We start from the raw sequence: 23,244 nt of genomic DNA on the forward strand, positions 1-23,244 counted from the left end.
TAAAATGGAAATAATTACCCAACTATGAAGGAACCTTAATATAAAACACAAATCTAAAAAATACTGTAAGTCCTACAGCATTAAAGGCACAACTGTTACCAGTGAATTCTGTGCAAAAACAAAGTTATTCTTTTTGCTTAGTGTACTTAAGTTTTTTAACATCGAATTCTTATTTACTTCATACACTTAGTATTATGACTTTCAGTGAATTTCCCAAAGGACAAACTGACCCCAGAAATAAGCCACTTCAGGTAGAAGATGACATATATATAATACAAGAAAGAACTGGCTTTGGAGTTGGACTACTACTATCAGGTATGTGCCTGCAGTTATAGGCAAAATGTTTATTTTCTCTATCTTCCATTTTCAATCAGTAAAATGGGAGTAAGTGGTAACATTCATATGAGACCGCCACAAAGGTCACTATTTGTCCCTTTCTCTTAAAGAACTCAATGCGAAATAGGTAATTCAGAGGTAACCTCCTAAAGCAATAAGGAAGCATCTCTGATTTCTAAATTATAGACATTTACTTTCTCTCTGACATCATTTGATAAAGTTACTTAATGACAGAATTTTCAGTGCGGAAGGGAACCATCTGATAAGATTTTGGCGCAGCTGAAAATTTAAGAAGTATGAAATAAAAGAGACCTTTATTTTAAGAACCTGGGGAGAGACCCCCTGACCCTCCAGGGTCTGGCATTCTCTCCACCAGACACGTGGTGTGGGGGCATACATGTAGCTTAGGTTTGGGGTGGTGCCTAAGGGGCATTAGTGATGCACAGGTAGCCCACTGGTATTCATTTGGTGCCACAGGCAAATTGCCTAGGGGCGGGGAAGATGACCTCAAGATAGAGCCCCTTGGTTCCACCGCCAAGGTTTTACAGGCTACAGTGTCCCATCTGGGGCAAAAACCTTTCACTTAAAAGTAGACTACTCTAAAATGTGGTATGAACAAACTCTTTCCTCATGCCAGTACAGATCAACAATTTAAAACAGGTTAATTTAATTTAGGTGGGTGCATGGTACATGCTGGCAATCCCAGTTACTCGGGAGTTTAGGGTAGGAGGGTTTGCAAAGTTTGAGGCCAACTTGGGCCAATATAGTGAAACTTCATTTCAACAAAAATTAAAAATTTTAATAAGTAAAATAAAACACAGCCAAACAAGCAATCATTTTTTCCTATAGACACTCCTTGCTTCTATTTGATGTGTAAGGAATCACATATTGGAAAAGGAGATGGATTGAAACCAAATTCCTAAACCAGATAAAAGTAAAACATTTGAAGAACCATATAAAATTTAAGTGCTCAAGAGTTTACATACAACTGGAAAAAAATGTGAACAAGACTACTCAACTTTCCGTTTGCTTGCCTCCATGAAGAGTTCACAGCAGTCAGCATCAGACATATTAAAATTGTAGTGACAAATGAATGAATGTATTTCAGTTGGGTAGACACAAAAAATACAGTAGGTAGTCTAAGGAACACAAAAAGCTAACAGTACAAAGCCTATTCTGCTAATCAGTAGAGCAGAGAAAACACCATTATCTATCATGTCCTCCTGCTGCACCCTTTTATTTGTAGGCAGAAATGCAAACTGTTTAAAAGATAATGGCAATATTAATTGTGTGGCCCTTCATGCTGTGCCAAAGCACATACACACAGCAATTCAGAACAATCAGTCTTACCTTCAGGAGAGAAGAGGTTGTGCCAGATGAAATGGGTGGATACCATATGAAACAATCTTGGAATTAGTTAATAGGATATAGGAAAAAATGAGCCTAATGCTGATGCTAAGCCCCTTCCTCCTTCACACAATAACATTTTTTACTATTTGAAAAGGAGTACTGGAGAGAAGTTTCTTTCCTTTTACAGAGACCTAAATATGGTCTGTTTTTAAACACAAGATTAAAAGACCTTGTATCATTTCCTTATATACTCTGCAAAAAAATATATGCACCAGATGCTACATTTGACAGTACTTTCAAAAGGACTCTGCACAATTCAGGATGGCCCTGAATTCACTACATAGGCCAAGCTACCCTCAAATTTGTGGTGATCCTCCTGCCTCAGCCTCCTGAGTGCAGGGATTACAGTTGTCCACCATTACATCTGGCTTTTTTTTTTTTTTTTTTTTGTACCAGGGATCAAACTCATGACCTTGTGCTTGCCAGGTAGGCACTTATGCCACTGAGCTGAATTCCTAGCCCCACTATCCTGCATCTGGCTTTTTTAAAAAAATAGTTTGAAAAACTAACATCGCAGACCACCAAACCTGAATGTGGCCCAAAATCATTTAATATTTAAGACTGAGACCAGTCTTAAACTTATTAGATGAGAATAAAGCAAGAAGTCTAGCTTCGTCCAAAACACTATAAACCACAAGAGATAAATCTCACATCCCAAAATAGTATCCTCCCCTCAAATGACCAAAGCAAATGTATATTGGCTTTTTTATTTCTTTTATTTATTTTGACATGGGGTCTTGCTTTACAGTTCAGGCTAACCTGAAACAAGGGACAATTCTTTTGCCTCAGCCTCCTGAGTGTTGGGCCTGTCTGGGCTATGAAGTGAGTTCAAGGCGAACCTCAACTGCAGTGAGACCATTTCTCAAAAAGAAAACAAAACAGCTGGGGATTCAGTTCAGTGCCACAACACCTGTCTGGCAAACATGAGGTCCTGAGTTTAATTCCTGGTACTCCCCCCAGAAAAAACAAAACATACAAAAAACAAATAGCAGAGTGTGTGAAGAGAGAAGTTATTTCCATTGTTACAGGCAACTGAGTTAAGACAGAAATATTATAAGCGGTCAGAGCAGCCAACAAGCAGAGGGCCAGATACCTTGCAACTGTGAGGACACAAACACCTGCTTTGGGCCAGGCCTCAAGACAAAAGATCAAACAAATATACTTACTAAGGACTGATATTCTAAGTAGGTCTCTATTACCCTGAGGAAGCCAGGAGTCAACATTCTAGCCTCCAACAGGATGTGTGACTTGCTTCCTCATTTGTCCCAGACTTAATCAATTTTATTGAGCAATTACTGTTATTGGTTAATCATAGTTCTGGACCCACATTATACCCACCTTGTGAGTTCCCATGTTTTGCCACCTTGTATACAGCTCATTTCATGGTTTTACTCTGTAAAAGTCCCTAAAAAACAGTCTTTGGCAACCCACTTGGGATCCCTTCTGTCTCTTAGACAAAAGCTTTCTTTCTCTCAAGAAATATATTCTGCTCTTAACCTCCACTGTTCCTAAAATTCATTCTTTGATTTTAGGGAACGTGAACTTGTATCTGACTTATAGTAGGTTGAGAGTTTCATTCCCTTATATCACTAATGAGGGTACACTTAAGGCAAAAAAAAAAAAAGTGTTTTGGGAAAAGAATTATTTCCTCCTGCCTATCCTATCACATAGATACTTTCAATGCTTTATAAAGTTTATAAAGATACTTTCAGTGATTCTGAACGCCAAGAAGACTGACTGTAAGTTTGATACAGGAACATAACTTTCCTAACATTCTGAGCACACATGATTCTGATTGTACATGGAATTCCTCAGCATAAAAATAGTATTTCTCATTTACAGTTTTCTGGCTACACCCCAAGATTTCTTATCAAATTATCTTTAGTGTAATCCTTTTGGGGGTTTATACATACACACAGAAAACACATCTCAACACTTCACATAAAATATTAACTGTTCTTTGAGGTTTTAAAGACATAAACACAATCTAGAATTACCAAATCCTATCAAAATCTCTCCTATGGGTTATCACAGCTATATCTATCTAAATAATATAACTGCTAATAAGAACAAAAAGAAAATTAACATCTAGTGAGAGCTTATTACATGCCAGACATTTAATATGTATTTCTAACTACATCCTTATAACAACCATAATAGACGGGCACCATTACTATCCAAATATTACAGGTAAGAAAAATAAAGGAGGAAGGGAAGTTAAAATTAAGACCTGTGGTGTATATATGTATATATACCAACTCCCCATGATGAATGTAATCATTGTACACTCAAATATGTACTAATTAAAAACAGCATTTAAAAACATTAAAAAAAAAAAAAAAGAAAACTGAGTACTGAAAGGCCACATCATAACTTTTTTAGGTAATGCAGATCACCAATTGATTAAGAGGCAGAAACAGAACTTGAATCCTGGCAATCTAATTTCAATATGGACTGCTCTCTGCTATGCTACTCTTTAATTTTCATTCTGAACATATAGAAGATGATTATTTGAACATTTCTTGATTCTGCATCACTGATCTTCTGCAAAATCATAGTTTCCTCTTAAGTTACATTCTGCTCACATTATTAAAAGAAAAAAAAAAAAAGCAGCCATTAGTGCCACTCACTGAGAACAGTGGAAGTGCCTAACTGCTTACCCTAATGTAAATAAAGCATACCTGTTGACGAACCGTGTGTCTGGCAGAAATCTTCAATTTCTTTAGTTTTAGAAGGAAACCATTCTCTCATCAATGATCATTTCAAACCATAAAATGTTCCCAGTGTGTCTCCAGAAAAGTAGCTACAGAAACAATGGATCTGTGGGAGTCTCTCCTTCTACCCACTTAACTCTAAACAACATGCTAAGGCCATTCTTCCATTGTCTTATGAGAGGCAGAAAATAACAAAACCCAGGAGATCTCTGATGCGCTAGGTGAGAGCACATGCACACAGGATCTCCTGGCCTGATCTTCAGTCTCCTTCAGCCTATACCCACCTTATTAAGGTTAATAAATATGTGCTACATGTCATGTATATAATTAAGATCAGAGTGAATTCTGGGACAGGCATGCCTGTTGAGAGTCCCTGAGATGGTATGGCACCCTGTCAATCACACCTAGACTCAAGAAGAGGCATCTGAACTGAGGTGCATATCCTTTAAATTCTGAAAGCTTCATTTATCAGGGGTGGGGTTGTCCACTGCTGCTTCTCTGTCTGTGACCTGTGCAGTGCTTTTACTGTTCTGTCACCTGGTGTCACTTTTCTGTCTAGGCCATATCTTCCACTGGCATGGACTTATCCTGAACATTATTTGATCTTCAATAAATGTAGCTGCTTGCCACTTGTTACCCAGTGTACAATTTGCAATTCATTGCTCATTACACCCAAGAGCCTGAACTACACCTACCTATTCCATGGCAACATCTCATGTCTTGTTTTGGAAAAATAAAATGGTTTTACACAACAGCCTACTAACTCCTACATAGAACATTCACAGGCCTTTGTGTATAAATACGTATCCTTACACATAATTTCCTGAAAATGCAAACTCTAAACTGTGAAATCATCATGTTTTAAAACTCAAAATTAATTTATGATATTGATGATAACCAAGTATATTCTGATTAGTCTTTGGAGCAGAACAGAAATATTTTTACAGTAGGTATATTTATTTCTTGTAAATACACCACGTTACAAGAAAAATGACAACTGCTAATTAAGATTCAAAAAGTAACCCATGTTAAATCAGAATACGCTAATCAAATTCTAAACTAAAAATTATTCTGTATGATAAGCAGAGGAAGACTATTTCCATTATATTATCTATTTAAGTTATACTGACATTTTTCTCCTAAAAATCCAGAATGGCAAAACCTATTGACATACATACTTCTACTCTTCCACTAAACTTTCAATACAGCTATACATTTGTAACTTTTGCCTTCTTGTATACCTAATATTTAGAGAAAATCAAGAAAGAACATACAGATTCTAAATCAGATAGAAACTAAATCACTTTCTAATCATTGTAAGCTGAAGCACAGTCACAGAAGACCTATGTCATCACTAGCTTAGGCTTCCCTAAGTATACTCAACCTGGGCTGGGGATGCTAGCAGCAGAGCCTTGCCTAACATGTGAGAGGTCTTGAGTTTAATCTCTAGCACTGTGAATCATAAATAAGATATATAAATAACTAACACCACATCAGTTCTTCACAATCACAATGACTTCATCTGATCAGCCTATTAAATCAAAGGAAGCTAACAGATATATTTCTTAATTTTGTGACATTAGTGTTCTGTTATGGCTTAAATAGGAAGTATTCCCCCAAGGACTTGCACACTGAGTGCCTGATCCCCTCATCTCCAAGCAACAATGTGCAGAGTTTGAGCCTAGAGAAGTCAATGGGCAGGACATGATAGCGCCCACCTGTAATCCCAGCCTCTCGGAGGCTGAGGTAGGAAGACTGCCATGAGTTCAAGGATACTCTGAGCTACATAACTACACAGCAAGACCCTATTTCAAAAAAGACAAAGAGAGAGAGAAGTGAATGGACAATGAGGACACTAACTTCAATAATGGATTAATCCATTTTAGAGGCCAGAGCAGAATGCAGTATTAGGTCTGGATCAAAAACATCTGCCAAAGGCCCCTAAGTTTAGAGATGGGACTTTCTGGAAGGTAACTGGATCATGGAGATGCTGACCTCATGAATAAATTAACCTACTGGTGCTATCACAGCTTAACAGGCTATTAGCAGGTGAGGTACAGTTGGAGAAAGTAGGTCACTGGGGGTGTGCCTCCAAAAACTGCTATCACTTCTAGGGTTCTCTCTAGTTTTGTCTGCTTCCTGAGTGTCATGATGTAAGCAGCTCTCTTCCACCACATCCTTCCTTCTGTAATGACATTTCTGCTCTGGATCCTGATCGTGCACTGAAACCATGAGCTACAATAAACTTTCCTTCCCTTAAATTGTTTACATCAGGTATTTTGTTAAAATGACTTAAAATAGGGGCTGGGATTTAGCTCAGCGGCATAAGCGCCTGCCTTGCAAGCAGGCAGTCATGAGTTCGATCCCTGGTACTGATAAAAAACGGAAAAGACAAAAAAAAAAAAAAGACTTAAAATAGACACATCCACTAAAATAATCCTATTTATATTTCACTGGTACTCTTCCCCAGGAAAGTATTTTGTGTGACATTCCTCTGCAAGTTAGACTGCACTGCTTTAAATTTTGGTAAAGGTGATTAACTCATAAGACTAAGTTTTCTGCAACAAAAAGGAGGCAAGAATGAGCTGTTAGAATGATGAAAAGGGATAATATATATAAAGCTAACCACTGTTAATTTCACTCTGGAAAACTGCCTTCAATAAGATGTTCCACTGCATTCTGCTCTTGGTATAGAACAAATAAAAGCAATTAACCACATCAAAAAAGCCAACACTTTTCTCTCAGTTGAGTGAAATACACAAGAGTACAGATTCTAAAATATTACAAAAAGGTACATTTCCAAGTCTGTGAGTCAGATTAGAAATTGAAATATCTGAGAAATGTATTGAACTGGTGGTTTCTTTTCAACACTACTTTAGAATATGCATTTATAAACTCTATCACCTTTTTCATAGCCTAAGAGTACTCAAATTTTAATTATTCTTAACTAAACTATAAGTCCTAGGCCTATTTTTCATCATATCTAAAATTGGTACATGTAATTTTATATTCAATAGTTATTCCTATGTAATAATAATTACACTGTATAAAAATTTTTTAAATGTTCCTTTACCTATATTCATACAATTTTGGATTTTTTTCATACAATTTTTTTTTGTTGTTTTGTGGTGCTGAGGATTCACACATTTTACCACTGGCTGCAACTCCAGCAAGTCAGGCATGGTTGCACATACCTATAATCCCAGAGCTCAACAGGCTGAGGCAGGAGGATTGACACAAGTGCAAGGCCTGTGCTATACAGCGAATTCCAGGCCAACCTGAACTATATAGCCAGACCCTGTCTCATAAAAAGCACCAAACAACAAAAACATAAGCAAAAAAAAAAAAAAAGAGGGGGAGAACAAAGTATTACATGAAACAGTAATAAAAGACAAAAAGATTTTTTTTTTTTTGTTTTTTGACTTTTTGAGATGGAATTTTGCTGTGCATTTTAGGCTACTCTTGAACTCACTTAGTAGTCAAGGCTGGCCTCAAACCTGCACTGATCCTCCTACTCAGCCTCCAAAGTCCTGATATCACAAGCATGTACCCCCATACCCAGAATAAATTCTTAAAGACTGCTATTTGTCAAAGAGTATAAAAAAGATCAGTAACATTGCTAAGAAAAAAAATTACAGAAGTTAACTAATATACTTAATATATTGTCTAGCTCATAAAATACACTAAATTACCTTCCAGGAAATAAAAGTAACAATTCCATAATGCTTAACCCTCTCAGATCCTCTCGGGAGTTGTTTTCAGGACATATTTTGACACTGCTTTTTGTACAATAAGTATTATGATGATGGTAAGAGTTCTTCATCTAAGAAAAATGACAGCATGAACCACAGAACCTATTCCCCAGAGTTAACTGCAGGATCCGAAGGTCCCCCAAACCTCCAGAGAAAAGCTCTCATGACTGAAGTTGAAATAAGAGCTTTTGCCCTACTTTGAAAACAAGTCTGCCTCTTTTGGTTCTGGGAAAACAGAGAATGTGTCCTGTGAGACATCTTTGTCAAACTCAAATTTCATCCGAGGAAACTCCAGCTAATCAATAATTTCATTCTGTAGTTTCTAGAGTGGTTTTACAGCTTCAAAGAAACAATTCTAAAAAGAAAATTATTTTTAATTTTTTTGAATTTTTAAAAAGCAAATACTTTAACAAACTCCAACTGAATCTGCTTAAAAAAAAAAAAAAAAAAAAAAAGGCTGTCTCCAACTTAACCTGAAGAGGAACAAACAAAATATAAGGCTACAGATGTAAATAACCAGCTACATCCTTATTAAAGGAAAGAAACTAGGTAATTCCACCACTTGGGAGGCTGAGGGAGGAGGATCCTTGTGAGTTTGAGACCAGCCTGGGCTACAAAGTGAGCTCAAAGCCAAAAAAAAAAAAAAAAAAGAAACAAGAAAGGGAACCTACATTTTCAAACATGTGCCTACAATTTAAAGACATGATATGAAACTTAGAACCTAATAGGGAGATAAAGCTATTAAAAATGAAACAAAGCAATCAACAGCTGCATATTATAATGAAGTCTTAAATGTCTGAGTACCAAACGTATGTACAATAGGACTCTGGGTAAACTGAAAAAGGCAGAGAGGAATTGAAGAGTCCAAGAAGTTTTATGGAATAAATTTCTTATAATGGATAATTCTATTTAGAGAAATAATTATATTTGGAGAAATATAAAGGAGAAAACATGGTTGAAGAAAATGCCTAATTGACTATTAGGATTATTATTATTACAGGAGGTACTAAAGGAGAGGAGAGTTAGACAGGTGTGTATGTGTATATATATATAATATGTTTTTGTATCAAGAATTGAACTCAGGACCTTGCACAGGCCTTTGTGTGGCTGAGCTATATCCCTGGCCTTTTTTCTTTCTTTCTTTCTTTTTGTTTTTTTTTTTGGACACAGGGTCTTGCTATATAGGCCAGGCTGGCCCTGAACCCGCTTTGGAGCCTACGCTGGATGCAAACTCATAGCAATCCTCCTGCCTCTGTCTCTCAAGTACTTGGACTCGAGGCGTGCACCCCCTCCAGCTTTATTTTTGTTTTCAAGACAGGATCTTGTCATGTAGTTCAGGCTGGCTCTGAAATCACTACATAGCCCAAATGGCCTAGAACTTGCAATGATCTTCCTAAGCCTCCTCAGTATTGGGGTTACAGACATGTGCCACCATGCCCAGTTTTAGATTTTTAAACATGAGGCCAAAAAGTCTTGGTGCCATTCTTGGTCAACATAGTATTATCTCAGAATTTTTGTCCAATTAACCTGGCAACTGTGTACAAAAAGAATGAAGAGAATAAATAATAGGATTACAAAAGCCATCAGTGACAATAATAGAAATCTAAGTTCAGAAAGACTGTTGGCCTATTTGTGCTTCCAGTATACCAACTAATGGCCACAGGTGGCTTTTGAGACCTAATCTATCACTGGCCTGAACTTAGGTGTGCTTTAGGTGTGAAATACAGTCGGGCATGGTGGTACATGCCTATAAACTTGGCTGGCTGAGGCAGAAAGATTGCTGTAGGTTCAAGGTTAGGCTAGGCTACAGAGTAAGACCTTGTCTCAAAAAACAAGACAAACCAAAACAAGTAAAAGCCGGCCTGAACTGCACAGAGAGACTCTGTTTCAAAACAAAATGTAAAATGCATGTCAGTTTTCAAAGACTTAATATAAAAAAGATTATAAAGTACATCAATAATTTTTGTATTGTATATATGCTGAAATCATGTTACAGATATACACTAAGTACCTTATTATTACAGTTATTTTCAATCAAGTTGTATATAACTCAGTGGTAAAGCATTTGCCTGGTATGCACAAGGCACTACATTTAATTACCAAAGCCACAGAAAACAAACAAAAAATTTTTTTCACCTATTTTTTTCCTTTTTGAAACACATGGCTAACTAAAAACTTTTAAATTACCTACTTGCCTCACACTGTATTTTTAGTCATCTCCTTCTCCTTCCTATTAACATGTTCCTACTCATGTATCCATATTCATAAATCATATACTTGAAGTGAATACCACTGTACTAATTTACCCATATTTAACATACACTATAAAATGCAAAAATAAATGCTAAAATTCTAGTACTAAGGGAGGCTCAGGAAGAAAACTACTAGTTCAAGCATGAACCTACCTCAAAATAAAACATAAAAAGGGCTGAGGCTTCAGTGTTTCAGTCTTCAGCACATACACACACACACACAAACACCGAAAATATCTAAGTTTTCATTTAATAGTTTTCTTTTTTCAACATAATATTCTACACATTCTCCATTAGAGGATTAGGGTTTGAGCACAGCCATTAGAAATAAAATGACAAATCCAAGTGAATATCACCAAGAGTTAACAACTGGTTAACTATGGGCACAAAGGAGAAAGGATGGACTAAGGAAGGATGACATAATGGACAGCTGCTGCTTGCTCTTCAGCATCCACTGGCCTTTAATTTTCCCTCGGGAATCTATCCCTCTCCACCATGCTGTTTAGGTAGAAAATGTTCCCAGCTCCAAGAGTAGGCTTGATAAATGAATGCATCGGACCTCTCTGGCCTCAGTGGTGCATTCAGAAATGTCAGCATAATCCATCAGTGACACTAACAGCTGTTTCTTAGGTTTCTGAGAGAAGCAAAGCTCTTTTACTAAAGGTTCTCTGGGCTTTTTCATGGTAGTGAGGACTGAGCCCAGGGCCTTCACACTGAGCCACACACCCCTGTTTTCCCACCCCCTCAAGACAGGTCTTACTAGATCACTAATGTAGCCCAGGCTGGGCACCAACTTGCAATCCACCTACTGCAGCCACCATGCCTGGCTTAGCAGTAGTTGTGAAGTAACACTGAAGTCGCAGACATTCTGAAGGTTTAAGGATAAAATCAAGATGTCTATAACCTTGATGACATTAGACAGTCGCTCCTGGCACAGAGAAGTCTGGTAGAGGACAGCTGGGATTTGAGCAGAGCCCTGTGCCATGGTGACATTAGTCAGCCACTTCTGGCACAGAGAGAACTGGCAGGATCTCCTGGGGCTGAACCAAGCCTCTGGTTGGGACCCAATAAGCAGATACAAAATAGGGCAGTCGCGACTCTGTGACATCGACAAAGTACAGCCTAACTTGTGGATTGACTGGCACAGAGGCTGGAGGCTAAACTGTACCGTCCCTGCATCCCTACCTACCTCAGATAACAGCAAATTGTGGAGCAAACTCAAGTCAGCACGCTTCGGAAAGGCCCTAAGCAATATCGAGAGAGCCAGAGACCTCCAGGACACTTCAGTCTGAAAGAAACTAGAAACATGACAAGAGATAGAAATAATAAAAAAAAAAACTCCAGCTGCCCAACATGAGAAAATAAGCCCAGGAGAAGTAAACACAGAAGAGAACAAGCACAGTAACCATCCAATACTGGACAAAGCATCAGCCAAAATAAAAAAATACCTCCATGACCTCATAGATGAATTTAAAGCTGTACTCATGATCCAAGTGAGGCAAGATATGAAGAGATTAATTAAAGAAATGATAAGCGCTGCCCAAGAGAACACAGATGGAAGAACTGAGGAAATCAGAAAAGAAAGAGAAACTTCTGAAGAAGAATTTAAACATAACTTAGAATACATGAAACAGATCCAAAGAGATTACCAGGAAACTAAAAACTCCATTGAACACTGGCAAAATGCCTTGACAGAAACTAAAGTTAGCCTTTTGAAACTTGAAGAGAGATTTATGATATATGATCATGAAAGAAAAGACCTCTTAAAAACAAGGAGGAACCAGAAAGAAACAATTCAAAGGCTAGAAGATGACAAATGGATACATAACTTAAGAATAAAGCATGTGAGTGAGGAAGCAGGAGCAACCAAAAATGAAATACAAAGAACATTCACAGATATATTAAAGGAAAATTTCCCATTTATAGGGAAAAGAAATGATATCCAGATAAAAGAGGCATACAGAACACCAGCTACCTACAACCAAAACAGATCTACACCAAGACATATAATTATCAATATTCCAGAAATCCACCAAAAGAACAGAATATTAAAAGCAGCCAGGGAAAAGAAGCAGATTACCTGCAACAGAAAAATAATCAAAATAACAACAGACTTATCAACACAAACTCTTAAATCGAGAAGGGAATGGGGAGAAATATTCCAAGTCCTGAAAGAAAATAATTTGCAACCAAGATTCATATACCCATCAAAACTCTCTCTCAAAATTAATGGAGAAATAAGATGCTTCTAAGACAAGGAGGAACTGTGGGAGTTCGTGGCCACCAATCCAACCGTACAGAGAGTGCTGAAGGACATTCCAGAGAAAAAGAGGAAGGATACCAGGATTCCAGCAACAGTGGCAGAGAGGACTCAATGAACAGGGCAGACAGTGGAATGAGGGAGTTAAGGTGGACAAATTATAGCAGTAAAGTGGAGTAGCAGACATGAGGCAGAGATAGTAAGCTATAATCTTTAGTATAGATAGCTTTGATACACTATAAAAAAAAGGCAAAGGTCATTGTTAATAGTGTGTCAGGATTTAAAAGACACAGTAGTCTTATTGCCCTGTTTAGTTTGAATTTAATTTGTTCTGGTCTGTTCACTTGTATCACATTTGAGGGCATAGATATCTGACCCCAAAATAGCAGGTTATACCATGGTAACTATCCTTAACTTCCTATTAACTTAAACTGAAATCCTTTATTACTTACATTGCCTTACTATGACTGATCTTATTTGAATCCAATTCATTAGACTGCGGTTTTGCCTTGGCTGATTTTATTTGAATCTGGTATGCTTGATAGTATCAACCTTAAAAGTAGAGGCAACTACTCTGAAGATGACCAGATGTAAAAGATATCCATACTGGTATTGATTATTAATAGCTCTCAAGTCCTACAATGTTTTCAAAGTTGTGTTTTTATAAAAATAGCTATGTAATACTATGCTTATCTATATTAAGCCTGATGATATGTACAACTCTATTCAAAATAAAAAGAGAAAGCACAGTAACGGTCTTATGTGTCTTTTTCATTGCATGTTTTTCTAGGAATTTGTTTTGCTGTCTTGTAATGATTTGTTTTTCCCTATAATACAGAAAGGATAGACATACATGTAGAAATTCACACACGAGAAGATTTTTTAAAAACTATTTATAGGAACAGATTATGCATTTGCAAGATGTGATGAACAGATACTCTGGAGAAGAGACACTAAGAAACTCAATGCTAATTCTGTAGCATTATGATATAAAATCTAGCAATATTATTATTCACTGATCAGAGTGACAGCAGTGTAGTCTCTTAAGTTCAATTTCAGCGTATGTAAAGTTAAGGACAGCTACTACGAAAAGAATGAGAGACACTATGGTAGTTATTATTGTCTTCCCCAATGTCAGATCTTGAAGACCTAAAAAGCCTTCATCATCCTGTAATGATTTGATTAGTTCTATAATATGCAGTATGTATTGAATGTGTGTGAAGATGGGGACAACTATTTGGAAGAAACTAGAGACAACTAGATAAACAGTGAAGATCTACAGTGGACTTGCTTTGAAATCTGTATTTCTTTAAATTGTTTTTTTTTTGAACTGTTTTGTTCTGTTTTTATATGTTTAATCTTACCCTCTTTAAGATAAAAAACAAGTGTATAGGACTGATAACCATATTACTAAGTTTTTGTTAGATCATTGAGCAGAACTGTTGGAGTGTCACTATTTGAATGTCACTTTACATACTTTAATTTTGTAACGTGAACAGCTATTTCTAAGATGACAATATGTAACTTATCAACTGGTGATTTCTTACCACTTATTTTTCTGTAATTCTGTATTATTTCTACCCTTTTTTATCTCCATGTATTTTTTTGTTTCTTTCTCTTTAAATAAAAAAAAGATGTCTATAACCTTATATGAGGAAAAGCATTACATGTTTACTTTTACTAATCTGCAAATGAAATTTATAATTAGCAGTATCTCTCAGTCTGTCATCAGTACAAGTCACAGGTTATTTTCCTATCACATGGGTTGCAGACACTTCCAAACAATAACAATGAACATCAGTTTATTACCACCTGGCAAATATTAAACTCACACTTATATCTTTTTAACCAAGCAGCACCTATTACTGTCTTATAATTTTTCAATTATTTTTATAACATTTTGAAGTATTTTTATATTTTAATAACTGTTTCTTTTGTAGTAGTATGTATTTTATTTAAAAAATATTTCCCTGAAAAGGGTTTCACAGGCTTCAGACTACCTAATGATCAGTGGAAGAGACAATAAAAAGCCTTCCTCACAGTTCTGCCAAAGCTAAACTCTCTGCTGTGGACCTGCAATTAGCACACAGGGGCTGAGCTACAGCAAATATTCTAAAACCACCAAAGGACCAAAAACAAAGAAGCTGAACTCATTAAATAAAGGACACACACGATGAGGGCACATGCATACTCAATCTTCACCTTTGGATTTTTTAATATTAGTAGGCAGTCAAGGAACTGGTTTTCTGTCATAGTAACATTAAAAAATTGAAACACTAGCTTCTGACTCAAAACTAGAAGCGGCAAAATCAGAAAAGGTTGAACTTTGTCACACTGTACAGAGGAAAATGACAATTTTTCACACAATGTAGACTCCAATTAAATTCTCATATGGACTTGTTTCATACAGGCGGGGGTTGAAAGTGTTTTCCAGATGCCCCTGAAGCAAGTATTTCATGTATGGCCTAAGTGTGAGCAAGCAGACATAACTGCAGGTACTAAGACATGAATAACTGCTCCACTTCTGAAATACGCAGTGGCAGTAGCTTTCTGATTCAACAACACTGCTCTAGGGCAGTGAGGATGAACCTATAACATGTGCTTTGTTTTTCTTTAAGACAAAAAGATGTTAATGTATTTTCCAAACTAAAACCTCAGTGTTCAGGTTTAAATGTAGTTGGCACTTTGCAGTAAATAAGTGGGTTTGGGGTCGCAAAGTAGCAGCTGGTCTCTAAAAGGCTCACCATCCCTACTTTAGAGCCTGTGCTGCCAGTGGCTCCCCTAGCAGATAAGTTCTACAGTGTCACTGTAGAACTGTTGTTAGCAGCTCCGTGTACTCTGTTCATTCAGCCCAAAATTTACTGTCTATCTCTACACATCTCACTTGTTACAACTAGCTAGAGCAAATATTCTTACTACACATTCTTGAACAGCAGTAGAAAAGAAATAGGAATTTATAGAAATATCTTCTTAGTAATTAGAATCCTATTAAGAGTTGATAGCTTGCAGATATAGATGTACGCATTTCCTGGATAGAATTGTAAGTCAGAAGCTGTAACAGGTAAGGGCTGGATTATAAGACATAACAAAAGGCCAAGAACACAGTTTTAGCCACTCCAGATCAGGAAGAGAGAGAATTATCAGCAAAGATGGAGAAAACAGACAGGCAAAGAATCAAGAATGGAGGGAACACACAAAACACAAAACTTGAGTATCCAAACAAAACAAGCAGGATAAATATTTAACTCAACACTCTGTTTTTCCCACTACTGCCATTCTCAAAAACTGTCACTAGGTACAGAATAACCTTCAAACCCCCTGTAAAATCTGATCCCAACCATCCCTGCCAAAACTTCTAACTTGCAGTCTTCACAGAAAGAAAAAATCCTCTTCTCCCAATTGTTAAATGAAGGCCTATGTTCATCTGATCAGGCTGATAACTTATAAACAGAAATTTCTCACAATTTGGTTGACTGGTAAGTTCATTTCATGGCATTTCATGGCAGACTCAGTTACTGATGAAGGCTCATGCCTTATAACAACACTTTCGTAATGTGTCCTTACATGGTAGAAGGATAGAAGGATTCCTTCCTTCATGACCTAATCCTATCTTTATGGTCTCATTTCACTATTACAATGGAGATTAGGTTTTAACACATGAATCTGGAAAAGACAACAAACAGATCACAGCATGTCACCTGATTGCACAAACTCATGTCTCCTTTTCACACAGAAGATATACCCAAACCTTCCCAGTGGGCCCAAATATCTTATTCCAGTAACAACTCAAAAGTTTAAAAAAGTCTAGTCTCATCTAAATCAGGTATGAGTGAGAATCAAAAGTGTATTCTGATGCAAATTCTCCTCCAGTTGTGAGCCTGTGAAATGAACAGCGGGATGTGCTTCCCTAAACCATGTACAGAATACACTTCACAATGAAAGTAGCTATTATGTACCACACACAAGTACTATTAAATATATACAGTGGAGGATCAGGTTAATTCCAAAAGGGAAAAACACAAGAGATAATATGTCTCACCAAATCAAAATCCAAAAGGGCAAACATTAACTTGTAAGGCTCCAGGACAGTCTTTTCTGACTGTTGCCCAGTCCTCCTGACACTCTGTGCTGGGAATTGGAACCCTAAGGCCCTGGTCAGCCCCATTTCTATGGTTTTGGTGACAGCCTATGCAGAAGTTTTCGAGAGCTGGAGTTGCTGACCAATGGCTCTTCTAGAGACCACAGGGCAGCTCCAACCCTGAAGGTTCTACCAACACATTGCCCAAGTAGGGGCTCTCAGTAGTGGCTCACCAATGTGGCTGTTCTGAGTGGGCACCAGAGCTCTCCAGGGCATCCCTGAAAATCTATATGGAGGCAGAGATCAACAGTCATCTGCCCACCCTCTTGACACACTGCCCTGGAGGAGACAACACAAACAACACCAGACTTCAAAATTAATGCTTCCAGAGGGGTAGCTGTTGTGTCCTGCCACACAACAGTCCACAGAAACCATAGCTGGAGTGGTAAGAGTGCTGCACAGTAAAGTAGGGAGTAAAGCCTTGAAATCACTCTGTATTCAAGGCCCAGTATTCAGCCTCTGTCAGGGACAGGGAAGTCTGAAGATCTGACATGCCTTTGGGGTAATTCTTAAGGAATAAGGCAGCCTGCCCCCCACCACACTAATCTCCTTATCCAAAGTTCAACAAGCCCCACCTGGGCATTCTCTTCTGGGCATACACATTTTTTACAACATGGGTATGCTGAGAGTCTTCCAAACCTTTAAGTTCCCTTTCATTTTTAAATTCTGTAATTAACGTGTTTCTTATCTGTCATTTTATAATAAGTGCTTCAAAAAAGCCACGTGTGTCACCGATCATAAATCCAGCCTTCCATAAAGCAGTCACAAACACAATTCATCCATTTTCTGTCATGTAACAAGTATTGTCTTTCTTTTAGTTTCCAACAACTTATTCCTCATTTCCATCTGCTGCCAGAATGGTCTTTACGGTATATATATATATATATATATATATATATGCATATATGCACATACATATACACACACACATATATATATTTTTTGTTGTTGTTGTTTTGTTTTGTTTTGCTTTGTGTTGTTTTACCATCAGGGATGGAACTCACGGCCCAGTATAGTCAGTATTTCTACCAACATTTTGTTCACTACAATTCAGGTGATCTCCTAGAAAACAAGCCTCTTCTACTGCCCTCATCTCACCTATAGGTCATTTTCCATCTTCACTAATTCAGGCTGCTACAACAAAATACACTCCATAATTTATAAATGACGGACATTTATTGGTCACAGCTCTAGGGTCTAGAAGCCTAAGATCAAGGTGGTAGCAGACTCAGTGTGGCTGCGGTCAAACGATTCTCTCAAATCTTTCATAAGGGCACTATTCCTTAAGGCCCTCCTAAAGGTCCTATTTCTTAATGTTCTTCATTTCTTTTTATTCTTGATGCTTACCATAATACCACCAAAAGTGACAAAGTAGGCCTTGTAAGCTGGAAATTTCAGAAGAAACAGTGGATGTGGGATTATAGGAAAGTAAAAAGCTAAACTGACTTGGAAGGTACGTAGAGAAACTTTCCATGATGATAGCAATGTCCTGTTATCTTGAGAGAAGTACAACTAATACAGATGTATGACTTTATCCCAACTAAAGGAGTGGTATACATAAGACTTGTACATTTTATAGTGCATAAATTTTACCTAAAAACCAAGTAGTTAAAAGTTAATGTCAGGCATGCTCGAATGTGTAGGTATTAAGTACACTTATTTTGAAATAGAAAATCGTAAGATTGATGCATGCATAGAAGGATAAACAGTTGATAAAGCAAACATATAAAATGTGAATTAGAGTCTAGAAAACAGATATTTAGGTATTCAGTGGACAAATATTTCTTGCAATGATTAAAATTTTTTACTGTAAAATGTAAGAGAAAGCAAAGCCTAAAAATGAAGCCTCTGAGTTATTCTTATACTGTATTTTCCAAGCTCACAAAGTGATTCGCATCAAAGGAAAAACTGTGTGTAATAGTAGTGTTGTCACTATGTTCATTTGGTATTTCGTTTCACAATTATACTTAAATAGTGCTAGGAGCAGGAAATGTACAAGCTAGGTTTCTAAAGTTGAATACCATATTTAAGAGGATCTGGTCTTCTCTGCAGAGAATTAAAAGACAGAAAGACTGGGGGTGGGGATGTGGTTCAACGATAGAGCTCTTGCCATACATGCACAATGCCCTGGGCTCATATCCCAGCACCACCACCAAAGAGAGAGAGAGACAGACAGACAGACAGAGAGAGAGAGAGAGAGAGAGAGAGAGAGAGAGAGAGAAATGAAAGGGTAATACATTCTTTTAACTAACTCCCCAAAATGCATTCCTACATTTTAATTACCAACAAATGCTCTCCTGGATAACACAGCATATTCACGATTCAAAATACCATGAGCACAAGTATTAGGGGAGAAAGCAAATTAGGCAAAGAACTGACAAACATTTAGGGTCAAGCATGGTGGCACAGATCTGCAATCCCAGCACTCAGGCTGAGGGACAAGAATCACTCCAACTTTGAGGTCAGTCTGGGCTTACACAGTGAGTTCAAGGCCAGCCTGAAGTACACAGTAAGACCCTGTCTCAAACAAACAAATAAAAAATGGAAGAAGAGAACTGACAGGAATTTAATTTCCATATGGTCTAAACACAATTGAACTCATCTGTTCTCTTCTGTTGTTGCTCCCAGAGGACTGCAGAGTATGCACCTGCTGAATTTGGCTTTGTCACATCTGACCTCAGGAGGCCGGCATTTATAATAAAAAGGGGCTTCCCTAGTGTCTGGTTCTAAACAGCTGCAGATTTACTGTATTCTCTCACTAACAAATACTGAAACAAGTCAGAATATCAGAGTTGCAGAAATTGAACTAGCTGAATATAAGTTTAGAAAATAAAGTAGAAAGTGTTTAGAAGAATTTATAGTCTAATAAGCCCAAACGTCAAATAAATTTTCATAAAACCATGTAAGAAGCAAAAGCTGCCTCCCAGACCCACAATTGTAAAACATGGGTGAAAATTATCCTGCCAAAAGTAGAAACTGATTATAAAATGTTTCATAAGACTTACGGCTTGTTACACAATGATACATATAAATAAGAATTGTTTATAATTGTCAGTTTTTCAGTCTCTTCAGAATACACAATTATTCCCCACCTATTAACTAAGAAATAATAAAAGCTTCATAATTGCTAAGCAAAATAAAGAAATGTACCGCTAAAGTGCAGCTATTTTATGATCATCATCTGTAGATTTAATTCACATTTAGGTTGCCTTCCACCTCTTCCCATTTATACCAGCACACTTTCACCTACACAGAGCTACACAACCTCTCTGCATAGGTGAGTAGGTTTCCCTTTTGTGAATCTCCTTCAATTTCATTAGATAACACAACTCACCATCCTTTCATCTTAAACGGGAGGTTAACATCCTCCACAATCTAGTTTCATGTTATGTGTTTACCAGTCTTTTATGCGCCTCAGGCTCAATTTTGTTGTTTGTTTTGTTTGCTTGTGACAGGGTCTCACTAAGGCTTCAGGCTAGTCCTGAGCTCACTATGTACTCCATGGTGGCTTCAAACTCACAGCAGTTCTCCTGCCTCAGCCTCCTGAGTGCTGGGGTTACTACAGGTGTGTGCCACCACACCTGGCTTCAAGGGCTCAAATTTTATGTTTAGGCCTTCACTCAATGTTGTCATCATACAGTTTCTAAAACAGGAAAAAAAAAAAATCCAGACCAAACAATTTTCAGTAATACATATAAAACTGTGAATTCCCGAGATTAGAAAATCGTGTCTTGGGAACTTCCAATCAAATCCGGTACTAAGAGGCTTGAACACAACTCAGAGGCAGAATGCATGCATGCATACCCTCCTCGAATCCAACAGTATTCAACAGGGTATTTTTGCTTTGACTGCTTGCATTAAATGGTACAGTAGGATTTCCATCTGATATTTTTTTATTGAAAACCTTTAAGGAGCAAATAGAAAGCAGGAAATGTTGGAAGAAAAAAAGGTTAAAAAAAAAGATTTCAAGGCAAAGTCAGTGAGGAAGGATTGAGGACCCCTACACAAGCTTCTCACTTAAGACACTAACTGTAATCATTCTTCAGTTTTAAGCCAGTTAGCTTTTGGACTAGAATCTACTTACATGATTCTGAAAAGAGAAAAAGTTACCAAAGTATCAATATGCTAGAATAGTGTGCTCCCTTCGGTAGCATATATACTAAAATATGCTGGAATATCAAGGTCAATATGGCAGAATAACTCGATTCTGTTTCTTTTATCTCTTTTGGAAAGTTTGCAAGAAAAATAACATAGAAAAATCTCCTGTTTAAATGAAAACTTATAATTTCACATTCAAAACCACTGCTGACAGAATTTTAGTTACCCGTCGAGACATGCAGTCCTGAGATATGTTGTTATATCGTTACAGCCTAGATAGAATTAGTAAGAAAGCAACGAAAACGTTGTTGAGTTATAGCCATAGAAAACCTTCAATTATTCCCTGCAGCATAGGGGAAGGTCGTTATTTTTAACAAGGAAAATTCAAACTTAATCTTTTTTACGATTCAAAAAGTTTATCTGAGATCTGATCTCTGACCTGGTAATTCCCTAACAAAAACACTAACAAGCAAGTATCGGGCCCAAATAACCAGCAAATTAAATTATCACACGAGTGGTTTTTTGTTTTTTTTTCAGCAATTCCAGCCACAAACCATCAAACTATGAGTTCAGCTTTTGAAAGGTGCTTACTTACCAATCGCCGAACTCCCAACCTTTTACCTTGACTCAGTCTCCTAACTCAAGAGTGTCTTCAATCGCAGTCCCAACACTTGTTTGGAACCTAATACGTGACCCACTGTTCCACAACTGTAAACAGCTGACAGCTTGCAACTCAGAAGCCTGGTGGGCGCCCCGGGCTTCTCAGCCTCAGTCCTCCGGAGCCCTGCCCGCGCCCGTCATGGCGTCACGGCGCCCCGGAGCCCTGATGTCAGGGCGCGTGGACTCCCGGCATGTGACCTCACGTCGGCCCGCAGACCAGGGCGCGCCCGAGCCGCCGCCCGCGGCCGTGGGTGAGGGCCGGGCGCCCGCTCACTAATGCGGGACGCAAGGGCACAGAGGCCAGGAAGTGCGCCCCGCCGAGCCCTCCCTCCTCTCTACGCGGCCCGTCAGCCACTGGGTACCGGAGGAAGGGGCGCTTCGGTGGCCCTGCGCCCGCGCCGCACGGTCAGACCCACCTGCGCTTCGGTCCCGGCCAGGGCCTGTCCCAGGGTTGCTCCAGCCCGACGCAGCGGGGGTGGCCAGCCTGCCTCGCGCCCCGCGGGAGTAGCGGACGGAGCGACGAGAGCGCGGCGCGACTGGGCCCAGCGCTCGCCCCAAACCATTTGTTTGGCTCCAGCGGAGTGACGTCACGCGCCGGGCGCAGCGACGGTTGGCCGCGGGCGGGGCCGTAGCCCATCAGAGCAAGACAGGGGGCGGGGCGGGGGCAGCACTGGGGGGCGGGAGGGCGCGGATCTCCGCGGCGGGAAGGGGGCGGAGCTCCGCGCCTGGGAGGGGTTAGGGCAGGGAATTTAGGCTGGTGGCTGAACAGCGGTGTGATTGCAACATAGTGTGACTGAATGTGAGGTTTCTACAGGAAAACAGGTCGCCCATCGTCTCTGCCTAAATCGTTTCCAGAGTGTCTTCAGCAGTGCTGTCCTGGCTACCTTGCTGTCCTCAGTGGGGTCAAAGCGTTTGGGTTTAGTAGTCATTCTGCCCAGGGAAGAGCAAGACTGGTGGGGTCTGAAGCGCAAGCGAAGCGGCGTGGACAAGCAGGAATGTTTTCGGAGCGTGCGACCCGGCTGGCCTCTGCAGCTGTACGCACTGCTTAAGATCAGAGAACTTGAGAGCCACTTCAAAAAATAGCCAAAACTGTAGGAAAGTGTGTTCCAAGCAAGGGGGTATATTTCAAAATTTTGGCAGTGTCTCTTTTTTAAAAGTACGTGTTTGCATTCCTTTTGTGCAATATATATTTTTGTGGAATATATATGTTGTGTGTTCATGTACAACACACATTTTAATTCCTTTTTTCATCTCTTTTCCCTCATTGCCTTTCTCTTCAGCAACTTCCCTTCCCTCCATCAGCTTCCCTTGGGAGAATTCCTTTTGCCATTCTTTTATATCCAAATGACTGCAGGAGTATCTGTCAGATAGTGGATAAACTTTAAGATTGACAGTCACAAACCGTTAGTTTGTAGAAGCTTAGGGTTTTTAATGACAAATGTAAAATAAGCTTAATACTTTATATCAGAGGGCCAAAGAACCTTTTATCTTCAGCTTTTTTTTTTTTTTTTTTGTCTTTTAATGGGTACCGGGGATCGAATTCACAACTGCCTGCTTCCAAGGCAGGCGTTATGCTGCTGAGCTAAATCCCCAGCCCCTATCCTCAGCTTTTAAAATCACCAAA

At 38.6% G+C, this 23,244-nt stretch overlaps 1 protein-coding gene across 3 annotated transcripts in view; it reads right to left on the bottom strand.

The window, feature by feature from the left end:
- Positions 1-22,209, bottom strand: part of Fbxo34 (F-box protein 34) — a 65,265-nt gene extending 43,056 nt beyond the window's left edge. For 2 of the 3 annotated variants that reach the window (XM_023566075.2, XM_063240910.1), the window contains exon 1: positions 22,037-22,209. The gene's annotated coding sequence lies outside the window, so the exon portion shown is untranslated. Of the gene's footprint in view, positions 1-21,555; positions 22,004-22,036 lie in introns of those variants that run through there. The other variant, XM_023566076.2, reaches the window with a different exon arrangement.
- Between the last annotated feature and the right edge of the window lie 1,035 nt (positions 22,210-23,244).

The sequence above is a fragment of the Cavia porcellus genome, unplaced genomic scaffold, assembly GCF_034190915.1.
Source record: "Cavia porcellus strain 051 isolate PalLab524CR breed Dunkin Hartley unplaced genomic scaffold, mCavPor4.1 scaffold_31, whole genome shotgun sequence".
In the NCBI taxonomy this organism is placed as follows: Eukaryota; Metazoa; Chordata; class Mammalia; order Rodentia; family Caviidae; genus Cavia; species Cavia porcellus.